General features: G+C 37.7%; 1 long non-coding RNA gene across 1 annotated transcript in view; it reads left to right on the top strand.

The window, feature by feature from the left end:
* The window catches only part of LOC106725603, a 19,021-nt gene extending 7,379 nt beyond the window's left edge, over positions 1-11,642 (top strand). Inside the window, exons 2-3 of the long non-coding RNA XR_001361526.1 lie at positions 8,330-8,336; positions 11,547-11,642. This is a non-coding gene — a long non-coding RNA (uncharacterized LOC106725603). The remainder of the gene's footprint in view (positions 1-8,329; positions 8,337-11,546) is intronic.
* The last annotated feature ends 488 nt before the right edge of the window (positions 11,643-12,130 follow it).

The raw sequence follows: 12,130 nt of genomic DNA, 5'->3' as shown, positions 1-12,130 counted from the left end.
CTGTTTCCAAATCTTAGCTATGGTAAATTGTGCTGCTATGAACATAGGGGTGCATATATCCTTTCTGATTGGTGTTTCTATTTTCTTGGGATATAGTCCTAGAAGTGGGATTACAGGGTCAAATGGAAGTTCTATTTTTAATTTTTTGAGAAATCTCCATACTATTTTTTCAGAGTTTATTTAGGAAAACAACTCTTCTGAAGGGTAGGGGGTTGTAACACATATGCTTGGCCAGAGTCCAACTAAAGGCCACATGTGAAGAGGGAGATAGATTGGTGTTACTGCACCAAGCACATTACTTTTATATGAAGCCCTCTGAATTTATTAAAGCCTGAGCCCTGGAGAGAGGGATGTTCAATAAAATTGTAAAGAAAGGACAAATTACCTCTGAGATTAATTTAAAATCTACCAGGCCACTCCTCTATGTTAGCCCATTACACACATAGGAAGGGCAGTGTTGAACCTGCTTGAGCTAAATGAACCCTGTGGTAATTTGCAAAGCAGTAAAGGCCAGTGAGGTAGACAGACCACTGTTCTAAATCAGTGTAGATCCTACAGACAACCTTATATTCTGTGGCCTTCAGGAGAAGGAATGAGAAAAAGGCTAGTATCATGGAGTGGTTAGGTCTATATTAACCTGAGGGCTATCCTCAACTAGTTTGGAGGAATTTCACCTCTGCTAAAATTCCCACGATTCTGTAATTTGAGTTTGAGTCATACAGATTCTACATTATTATCAAGGCTATAATGACACCTTATTCCCTCAGGTGCTAATAGTATGACAACTATGAGTTGTTATACATATTTCTTAAAAGAATATCATTTACTAATTATTAATGTGAACATAGCACATAAGAGCCAAAGTAAAAGTTTTGTTGACAATTAAATGTGTTTCTAGGCAAGATTCCCTCAGGTGCTAATAGTATGACAACTATGAGTTGTTATACATATTTCTTAAAAGAATATCATTTACTAATTATTAATGTGAACATAGCACATAAGAGCCAAAGTAAAAGTTGTGTTGACAATTAAATATGTTTCTAGGCAAGTGTATGTTTATAATGTATGACGCTCTATCCACTGAGCCAAACTGGCTAGGGCGGCAAGTGTATTTTTATTATGTATGATTGAGTATGAAGGACTGAGTGATGAAGCATAATTATATATTGCTAATGCTACCCTAACAATAAGTAAGGGCTAAGCATGCATAAGTAGTTTAGTGATATAATAAAATAAAATATACATAAGGTTACTAGGACACATAATAACATACACATTGTGTGCTATGTGGAAATTGGCATTATGGGTATGTAATTTATGTAAATTATGATAATTTATATTGTTTTGACACATCAGAACAAATTTCTGGTTTGGTTTGTATTCTCTCCATAGTATGTTTAATAAACATCACACATTTACTGTTTAAACATATAACCAATATTATTAGTAGAAAGAATTAGCATTTGCTTCTGACTTTCTTCCGTGTCACAGTCCTTTCTCACCATAGAGGCACTGTGTGGATCCTTGAGGATATATGCTTCTCATTTTCTGTGTCTCAGACAGTGGGTGTTCTGATTCCCAGAGGACTTGAACCTGGAGCAATATGTATCTTTTATTGTCTTGTGGAATTACAGCACAGTTAGCACTTTGTGTATGGGAATTAGATAGCTCCTGTTCCCATTATTTTAGCTATATTTGGATATTATTTTTTATAATTAATATTCTAGTCACACATGTGCAGGTTTATAGTTCCAATGAGAGGCCATAAGTCAACATATCACCTGTTCTCATCTAGAAAACCAACCATACCTGGACGTAATTGTAAATTTTGAAACCTATAGTAGCAAAAGGCACTTCGGTGATTTAATAAAAATAACTCTCCCACTTCCATGGGGAAGGCTACATACGTAAAAGCACTCTCTTTTGCTTGGGTCTTGTGGTATCCAAGTTTCTGTTAGTCTTCTGTATTTTTTCCTCTATATCTTTAAAATTGCAGTGGTATTTCTCTGCTGACTAGAAGGAAATAGCATAAAGTGAGCTAGTTTTTTAATCCACAGGGAGCGAGATCATCACAGAGAACAGAGTAGCTCAAGGTCTCTGCCGTCATTCCAGAAGTGGGGGTAAATCAGGAAGGTGCGGCATAGAAAGCAAGCCATCCTGGCCCTCATCTGTGCCTGAAACTATACAAACATCTGCAGCAAGGGACAGAATCTCAGCTTCAGGGATGAAGATTTTTTTTTAATGGCTTCAAAGAAGTGCTCCAGTGCTAGAGAACTTAATTATCTAAGTGATAGCACAAGGCAGGAAATAAATCTGATACAGGGGTAAGCAAGGGGCTTGAGAAAGAAAGGAATGAAGGCACCCAGAAGCCATCCCAGAAAGAAGCAGATCTTAGCACAGGCTAGAAACAAGGCACCTCTGCAGCCAGGAATGAGGCACGGCTCTGTTGTGGGTTCTTCGGTTAATTCTGCTCTGATGACAGGGGCACAACCAGTGTCTGCCTGGCAGGCTTTTGAGAACCACTGTGGTGCTGAGCCTGAAGCTGAGGAGAGAATATTTAGTGCAACTGTGCAGTCAGAGAGGGCGGGAGGGAGGCAAGTTACTAAGGGCCAGCACATCAGTGTAGCAGGGTGATGAAAAGCCTAACCTTAGATGTCTGAAGAATTTTTCTGTTTATTTGTACTAATCTCTAATCTACCCCAATGACTTATCCTGCTCAAATATTGTTTCCTTTGAAAATATAAGTAACATTATTTTTTTCTGATCTAATGAACTTTTCTTGTCCCTTTACATGAAAACTTGCTGTCAGTCAATTTCTATTTATAAACATTGGACATGTTGTTCATTGGATCTCTTCTCCCCCAAAAAACAAGGCTATGATTCACTGCATCTTTTATTATCTGTTCTCAGTTGCACTTATCAAACAATTAATTTTAATGGCTGTTTCCTAAAAACAAGCAGTATGGGATATTTTTAGTTTGGCACAAGAATGACAGCATTTGGGGTAGCTTTGTGTTTCATGTTATAATTTGCCTATTGCCATTTTTAAATGCTAGAAACATTCTAATTTTTAAAAAAGTAAATCAGAATGTGTTCTTTATGAAAGAATGTTATTTTGAGAGGAATGGAAATTGAATTTTTAAATAGACTTCTTCCTATCATATTATAATGTCCTAGAAGGAAGTGTTCCTACCAGAGAACATTTTTATGTGAACATTTTTGCCCATTCTGCTATTATACTTAATGAAATTAGAGACATGAAATTATAGAAAGAAAATATGAATAAGAACTAGGGAGGGATACATCATGAATATTAAAATTAGAGCAAAGAAACTCTTCATATCTCAAGTTGTTATTCATAAGCAATGCAGATATTTTTTTTTCCTTTTTGAGTAAAAATAGCCAGGGACAAGTTATGATGTTCCTGTCACTGAAATGCTTGCATACCAGCAATGGTAGAGAAATTTAAATTAACCAAAACATGACAGTCTAGTAGGGAATATTAGGGAAACGGAGCAGCAGCAAAAAACAATAAATACTATATAAACATGCCAAATAAAAAACTTACAGGGAAGTCTAAAATATATCTTAAAAACCCTTCCTGCTTGCCATATAGGAGGAGAAGTAACTTTTTAAAAAAATTTCAGTGTAAGTTGTGGAATCTTAAATGGTGAGAAGAAAAATTGGTCCTGTGCTAATTGCTGAGTGACTGACAAACACGCAGGCCAGCATCAGACACTCAAGCACCACCAACTCCTTGATATGTGTTGCAGGGATTTCTTTTTTTTTCCTTTTTGAGTAAAAATAGCCAGGGACAAGTTATGATGTTCCTGTCACTGAAATGCTTGCATACCAGCAATGGTAGAGAAATTTAAATTAACCAAAACATGACAGTCTAGGGAATATTAGGGAAACGGAGCAGCAGCAAATAAAAACAATAAATACTATATAAACATGCCAAATAAACTTACAGGGAATATGTCTAAAATATATCTTAAAAACCCTTCCTGCTTGCCATATAGGAGGAGAAGTAACTTTTTAAAAAAATTTCAGTGTAAGTTGTGGAATCTTAAATGGTGAGAAGAAAAATTGGTCCTGTGCTAATTGCTGAGTGACTGACAAACACGCAGGCCAGCATCAGACACTCAAGCACCACCAACTCCTTGATATGTGTTGCAGGGATTTCCTCCTCAATTTCAAAGAATTTTTAACTTTGCAAGGCAAGCTGACAGGCATAACATCACAAAAATCTGAGATAAGTCATTGTATGATCATTTGATAAATTGATGTCAGTAATACTCTTTGCAGAAGGGAAGCACCCTAAGAATCAGTTGCTTTAGCTTAGAAAAAAAATTATCATGAGGGGTTACGGGGAAAGAAGGCTTTGGTGTCAGAAAGACTTAGTTGGACTTTGGAGAGAGGGTATGTTTTGCATAAGTACTGAATAAGAGGGTTCAGGCACTTGCAAAGCTGGGGGAGTAGCAAAAGCAAAGACATAGAAATGGGAATAGAGATGGGTTGTTTGTGCGACATGAAGAAAACTAGGATGATGACAGTGAGGATTGTGTGTTGGGGGTTGGAGTGGATAAAACTCTCTAGGAATGGTTAAGAGTAGTAGCCATGCAAAAGCATTTAGGTTTCCAAGGGCAGGTAATTAACAGATTGTGTCAGTCCTTGATTAGGGTCCTAAACCGTTGGAAGAGTCAAAAGAAAATCTAGGTCTCCTGACTAGAAAGATGTTGCTTTAAATCACACACACACACACACACACACACACACACACACACCCCTCAATTTGTTTGAAAAATTAGAAGTTAAGGGGTCACCTAGAAGCTAACCAAGGTTAAAGTGTGGAAAGCAGCATGAATAAAATGTATTACCTTTAAGGAATGTGCTGCTCACCTTAAGAGCTCTGAGGAAATGAGCTATTGCTTCCTGGCCTGCCTGGATTATCTGATACAAGGTCATTCATTTCAGGATAGAGGAAAACTCAAAGGAGACCAATAAAATCTCACCAAAGGTTATGGATTCTTAGGGTGCTTCCCTTCTGCAAAGATTGTTACTGACATCATATCTGAGGTAATTCTCCATGTTTCCCTCGACATCCCCGCCACGTCTTGAACAGTAGATGATTGATTAAAGGTGCAATCTGGCTCTCCTTTAATAACCAGAAGTGCAGATGGATTGATTGTCACATTAGTGGAAACTCCCAGAGAGGAAAGAAGTTGAAATAGAAGCTCTAGGAAATTGCAGCCAAGCAGGAATAGCTTATACTTCTGTCAGCATGTTGTATCTTTTTGTTGTTCTTTGCTCAGTAGCCTGCTTACCAAAAGTGGGTAGTAATTATATTAGGCTATTGAACAATTATATTAGGCTTTTGAATATTAGCTTCCTAATAAATGTATGACATCAGAATTCTAAAATTAGTGAATATAACAAAATTATCTGCAGAATTCTTTTGTATTAGGAATGGACATATTAATAACCATTCACCTCACCATTTATAATTGCGAAGTGGCTTTAACTATATAAAATTACAGGCTCTGAATATTTTTAATATTTTAAAAATTACCACCAGAAATTTTATAAAAAGAGCTCCTAAAATTAAAATACTTTAAAATAGTTTACTAGGTATTTTAAAATATTCTCTTAAAAACAATAAAACCACAGGGAACATCCATTATCACCACACAGATGACCAGTAATAAATATAACATCTCACTTGTAACAATCCTTTGTACTAGGTATGTTTCCCAACCCCATGGAGTTTATGCTCATGAAAGTCAATCTTATTTTAATCAAATTGCATTCTAACTGAAGTGCTGATTGATGACAGAAAAATGTAACTATCACACATATTTAAACATTTTTATGAAGCCTAGATGTGTATGTATTTCCTTTTAATAATCTATAATAAATCTCATTCAGTTACAATTAACTTTTAATAAAAGGAAAGGAGGAAGAAAAAAAGAAAGCTTCTATTCTATCTAAAGCTTTCTATTAGAAATTTTATCATTTAAATACAAGCAGAAACTCATTTTAACAAACCTAATTATAACATGTTCTAAAAGAAAGTAAGGTTATATATTTTAAAGTGGCCTTTTCATTCTTCAGCTAGCTCTGTGCTCCAGAAAATTAGGCTCAGATTCTAAGCTTAGAAGGACTATTCACAAATCCCCTATCAATTAGTTTACTGTTATAATCATTAGTCACTCAGGTTTGTGACCAGTTTTATATAGATACTAGAGGCCCAGTGCACATATTTGTGCATATTGAAAGGAAATTAATTAGAAGAAATTATTAGAGGCCGAGGAGGGACCGCAGGAAGGCTCCAGGGCATGTCCGGCCCATCTCACCCAGTCCCGATCGGCTGGTCCTCAGCAGCAAGCTAACCTACCAGTCAGAGCATCTGCCTCCTAGTGACCAGTGTGCATCATAGCAACTAGTCAAACAATCGAACAGTCGAATAGTCGGACACTTAGCATATTAGGCTTTTATATATATAGATGCTAATTCAGAATTTATCTAAAACAGTTTATAGTTCCTTTGATAGATGTTTACAGATGTCTTTGGACATAATACACTTAAACACTTTCAAAACACATTGAGGTAACAGCTTTTGGTGACAAGAGAAAAATTTTGAGATGTCTTAAGTCCTCAGGCAGGAGAGTGGAGGAAGAGATAAGGAGAGTTAATGAGTTACCAGGCTGGGGCCTCAACCAACAAAAGACTGCTCACATTCCTGAATGTATGTGGGAAATTTGGATCAACTTCCAGGTGCCCATTCTATGGTTATCTAGAGCAAGGGTGGGGAAGGTCTGGCCCCGTGAAATCATTTGGTCTGACCCTGCAGCACTTAGCATATTAGGCTTTTATATATATAGATGCTAACTCAGAATTTATCTAAAACAGTTTATAGTTCTTTTGATAGATGTTTACAGATGCCTTCAGACAGAATACACTTAAACACTTTCAAAATACATTGAGATAACAGTTTTTGGTGACAAGAGAAAAATTCTGAGATGTCTTAAGTCCTCAGGCAGGAGAGTAGAGGAAGAGATAAGGAGAGTTAATCAGTTACCAGGCTAGGGTCTCAACCAACAAAAGACTGCTCACATTCCTGAATGTATGTGGAAAATTTGGATCAACTTCCAGGTGCCCATTCCATGGTTATCTAGAGCAAGGGTGGGGAAGGTCTGGCCCGTGAAATCATTTAGTCTGACCCTGCCAGGCATTAGGGGTGAGTTAAATGTTTGACCAAATATAACAGGCTAGTTTTTAAGTTGGTAATCTTGTATTGCTCGTGAATGTTGTTATAAATATCCAAGTGGCCTTTGGCAGGAAAAAAAGGTTCCTCACTCCTGATCTAGAGAGAATAACCTACCACCAGATGCCACTGCATAGTTCTTACCCATGAGTCTTCTGGATTGTTGCCTACAACCAATCCAGAAGCAGCAAATACTTCTTCCCAATGGACTCTGTACCTATCCCAGAACTTTCCCTGCTTCCCGGTTTCCTACCCTCTTTATCTATACCTAATATAAATCTTCAAAACAACTCTCTTCTCTAAACTCACTGTGTAGAAGAGCCCCTTTGGCCGCAGAACAGCAGACACGTTTGTCTTCATTCAGCCCTGCTGCTGCTGGTTCTCACTACCTGCCCAGGCCCCGGGCCTTTCTGGCTAGAATAAGTCTTAATAATCCCTTGAGAAGTATTTTTGGCCCCAAACGTTTTTGTTGACATTGGTCAACCTGAGGTATTGAAGCAAATATTTTAATGTGCTCTTTAAAAAAGTAATGAGTCCTAGCCGGTTTGGCTCAATGAATAGAGCGTTGCCCCGCAGACTGAAGGGTCTTGGGTTCCATTTTGGTTAATTTTATGCTTTTATTATGCATATTCCCAGGTTGCGGGCTTGATCCCCAGTGGGGGCGTGCAGGAGGCAGCCAATCAATGATTCTCTCTCATCATTGATATATTTCTCTCTCCCTCTTCCTCTCCTTCTCCCTCTCCCTCTCCCTCCCACCCTCTCTGAAATCAATAAAAATATATTAATTTTTTAAAAAGTAATGAAATAGGGAAGAAAAAACCTTGTAGATTTTATACTTCCTCAGTTCATTCTGAGAAAAGTTTTCTATGATACCCCAATAATAGGCTGCTAGAACTTGGAGAAGATCATCTGCAATGATGGCTGCCAATAATTCCTCCCGTACTTGCATGCACATGTTGCTCTTCCCAACACAAGGATGAGTCTTTTACTCATCCCTTTAACTCCATGCTGGGCCTGTGACTTTCTTTGACCCATAGACTATAGTAAAAGTGACTTTGTGAGATTTCTGGTTGTGGATTTTATAGTAGTTTCCAATATTGGGTAAATAGCCCAGTCAAGAAGAACATTCACATGCTGGAGAGAGTTCCCAGGAAGATAAAGCAGCTTTGGAGAAGGAGAGAATACTGAGGCATGGAGTAACCCAGCCAGCAATCCAAGTTGAGGTGCCAGGTAAATGAAGGAGCCATCTCAATTCTCCAACTCCAAGCAAAGATGAGCATTCCCTGCTAGGTTCTGCACAAGTTGAAAATCGTATGTAAATAAATAACTAATTAGTTACTGCTTTTAGTCATTGAATTTTGAGGAAGTTTGTTATGCAGCAATAAATAGCTGAAACAAAACTCCAGGTTTTCACTGGAAGGCCATTATTCTTCCTGACATTGCTTTTTGTTTCTTCCTTTCAATGCTAGAAGCTCTGTCTTAGGGACCATAAAGATACAGATGATATAACATGATCTCCGTTCAAGCTGACTTTATATTACAGTAAAAGGATACATGCTTATAAATGTCTAACTACAATACAAGAATAATAAAAAAATAGAGGACTATCTAATAGGGGACATTTGGTAGTCTTCTGTGCATAGAGTCCATTGCTTTGTGTCAATTACATTTCTATGGTGGGGGAATGTGGTGAGAAAATAGAGTAGATGCATTGTACCAAGACTAAAACATAGATACCAATTAATAATAAAATGAAAGTATTATTATTGTTAACATTTATTGGGGTCAAGTTCTTACCATTCAGTGTAAAATTAGTTGATTACATTTGTTTTTCCATCAGAAACAATAGGATAAATAATAAGTATGAATAATTAACAGAATATTGTTCTTAAACTTACCTAAGGCAATGAAAATTATGCATAATATATATTTTCTATTATATATATATATATATTCAATATACTTTAACTGTGAAAAATTATTATCTGCTGACCTTCACCGTATAGATAAACTTGTTTGAAAGAATTACCACAAGAGTGGTTTTAGCAAGGAGGGGAAAAGTTAACACTTATTAGTAAGTTAGGTGTACATTTGCCACATGCAATATCCATTTCTGTGCAGAAAGGTCTGGAGAGAACCATTTGTTTAGCTACAAAGTAATTCCATTAAGAGTAGAGATACAACTGTTCAATTACTTAGGAGATATATTATGAGATGATGGAGTGAGGGAAACTTAATGGGTGATCTCCTTGAAGAGAGAGTCCTCCTTTATTGCAAACCCTGTCCAACATTTCTTGGTTTCTTGGATTCACTTTTGTAAAACCGTAAATATTTCCTAGGGTTTTGAAAATTAAATACAGAGGAACATAGATATAGCTTGAAATTAGGAAGGAAAGAATGAGATGAAAGCAACAAGAATTCTTAAAATTTTCTACCCTTTCTTATAGTGTAAGTGGTCTGGAGCATTTGGACAATTCTTCCCCACGCCCCAAAAAAACACACACACCAAAAAAACAAGTTGTTTTTTGTTTGTTTGCAAACAAAAACCAAACCCGTATAAAGAAATTGGGCAAAATATTAAAAATAAATATTTGAAGGCATTGGAAATTTACCAAAGGTAGACAGAAAAAGAAGAGGAAGTTACTATTGAAAGATTGTTATTATGTTAATAAGAACTGTGTTTATTAGTTTCTTTCATGAAGGATTCAGCAACCACCTGCACCACTACCACCACTACTAGCAATCCTTATAGAAAACTGGATTATAGAGAAGATGATAGGAACCGCTGGACAGATAGCTGGTAATTTAAAAGGGGAATTTTTAAAATAAAAGAGCTGTAGAAAAGATGAGACTTTGGCCAAATCCTCCTCATATGCATGTATTCCATTTCAACCCTGACTGGAATTCAATTCTCTTGCTACCCTTGTGGAGTTAGTACAGACTCCAAAAGTTAAAGTGTGTGGTCCCCAAGTAGCAACCCTGACTTCAAATGTCTGCCATACATCAGGATCCTCAGGCCACCTGTATTTCTGACTAATTAGCTATAAATCCAGGGGTTCCTATGACACTCTGGATTTGGATAATTCACTAGAATGACTCAGAGAACCTCAGGAAATAACTGTACTTACAATTACAGTTAATTATAAAGGGTACAAATCAGGAGCACCAGCAAATGAAGAGATGCATAGGATGGGTCTGGGAGGGAATGCAGACCTTCCAGGCTCTCTCCTTGGTAGAGAGAGAGATACTCAGTTCCCTGAGTATCCTTATAACCATTCTTTTGAATTCTATATCTGGTAAATTGCTTGTCTCCATTTAATTTAGCTCTTTAAAAAAAAATTTTTTTTTGAGATTTCTCCTGTTCTTTCATTTGAGGAATGTTATTTTTGTCTCTCCATTTTGGCTGCCTTTTTGTGTTTCTTTCAATATATTAGGTAGATCTGCAATGACTCCCAGTCTTGGTAGGGTGGCCTTATGTAGTAGGTGTCCTGTGGGACCCCTTGGCACAGATGCCTTGATCACCTGTGCTGGGTGCTTCTGGAATGACCCTTATGTGGGTTATGTGGGACCTCCTATTGTAACTGAGTCTTGATTACTATTGATCTGTTTGTGTGGGGGGTCGACCCTCAGGCTAGTTGACTGTGAGAATCAACCCTGACCCCAGTGTATGAGCTGCTTGCAGGTGCAGACCACACAGAGTGGAATTTGCCTCAGCAGGGCTGGTGGCTGCTGAGGTCTCCCTTTGGGTATGCCATTTGTGAAGCTAATTGTATCCTACTCTGATGCTGCCTGAAACTGGCCACTGGGTGTGCTGGTTTTGGGGTCTTTGGGGAGGGACTCTGGTGTAGGCAATGTCAGATTCTGCCTGTGACTGGCCCTGAGCAACCTGTTTAGAGCTACAAAGTGAGTCACAGTTTATGTCTGCCTCTCGTGGGCCTGGGTGTATGTTCAGAAAGGATCAAACTGCATATCAAGGATGGCTTTTACTAGCACCAGCCTGGAGGCAGATTATCAAAATTCCCAAGGAACCATGAGATCTGCCTTTACATGCCTTTTCTTTCCAGCTGCCTGTTAGGCTCAGTCACTGAAAGAGGTTCTGGCAGTACTCAGGTTTCATGAGATAGGTTCTCAGTAAGTTACCAGGTAGGGACCAGTGTTATTCACTAGATTGATAAAGGTTCAAACTCAGTACCAGTGCTGGGTCTGAAACCATTCAGCAAATGTCCCAGGGTATACCAAGTCTAGCTGCTACCTGTTGAGTGCTTGCATACCTCCTAAGGGAGTCATCAGGATGAGGTCAGCAGAGTTTATTAGGTCTGAACAGACCAAGATTTGGCTGTGTGAAGGGAAAGCTCTGCTCTGGTTGGGTGAGCAAGGAAAAAATTTCCTCTGTCCCAAGTCACACAATTCAATCTGTCCCAGATTCTGCCAGGAGCCCTAAGACTTCCCCCCTCCCCCAATTAGTGGATAACAATTCATTTGACATTGAATATTTTGAATTATTGGAAATCCTCCAAGTTTTCAATCTGTTCTTCCTTACAAAGGAAAGAACAAAATAAAACAACTTTAAATGTCATTTGATTAATAAAATATAGTTCTTATAGAATCTTAAGCTTAATTGGATTGTTGGCATTGCTGAACTCTGATTAAATGTGTTTGGATCAATGTTAATTGGCTTAACTGTGGAATGCACATCATAGTTACTTGTGGTTGGATGAATTATACCCTTGCTTTGTCTGGAATGGTTCCTTTCTCTTATATCACTGGACAATATTTAAAATCAGTTATTGCTTAAATGATAAGATTCCAAACTTAAAAGGTTATGTAACAGTAAACCATCATAGTAAATCACTCACATGATGA

The sequence above is a fragment of the Myotis brandtii genome, unplaced genomic scaffold (genome assembly GCF_000412655.1).
Source record: "Myotis brandtii unplaced genomic scaffold, ASM41265v1 scaffold1755, whole genome shotgun sequence".
Lineage (NCBI taxonomy): Eukaryota > Metazoa > Chordata > Mammalia > Chiroptera > Vespertilionidae > Myotis > Myotis brandtii.
Note: the sequence above shows the minus strand (reverse complement) of the source record. Positions and strands in the feature narration are given on the sequence as shown.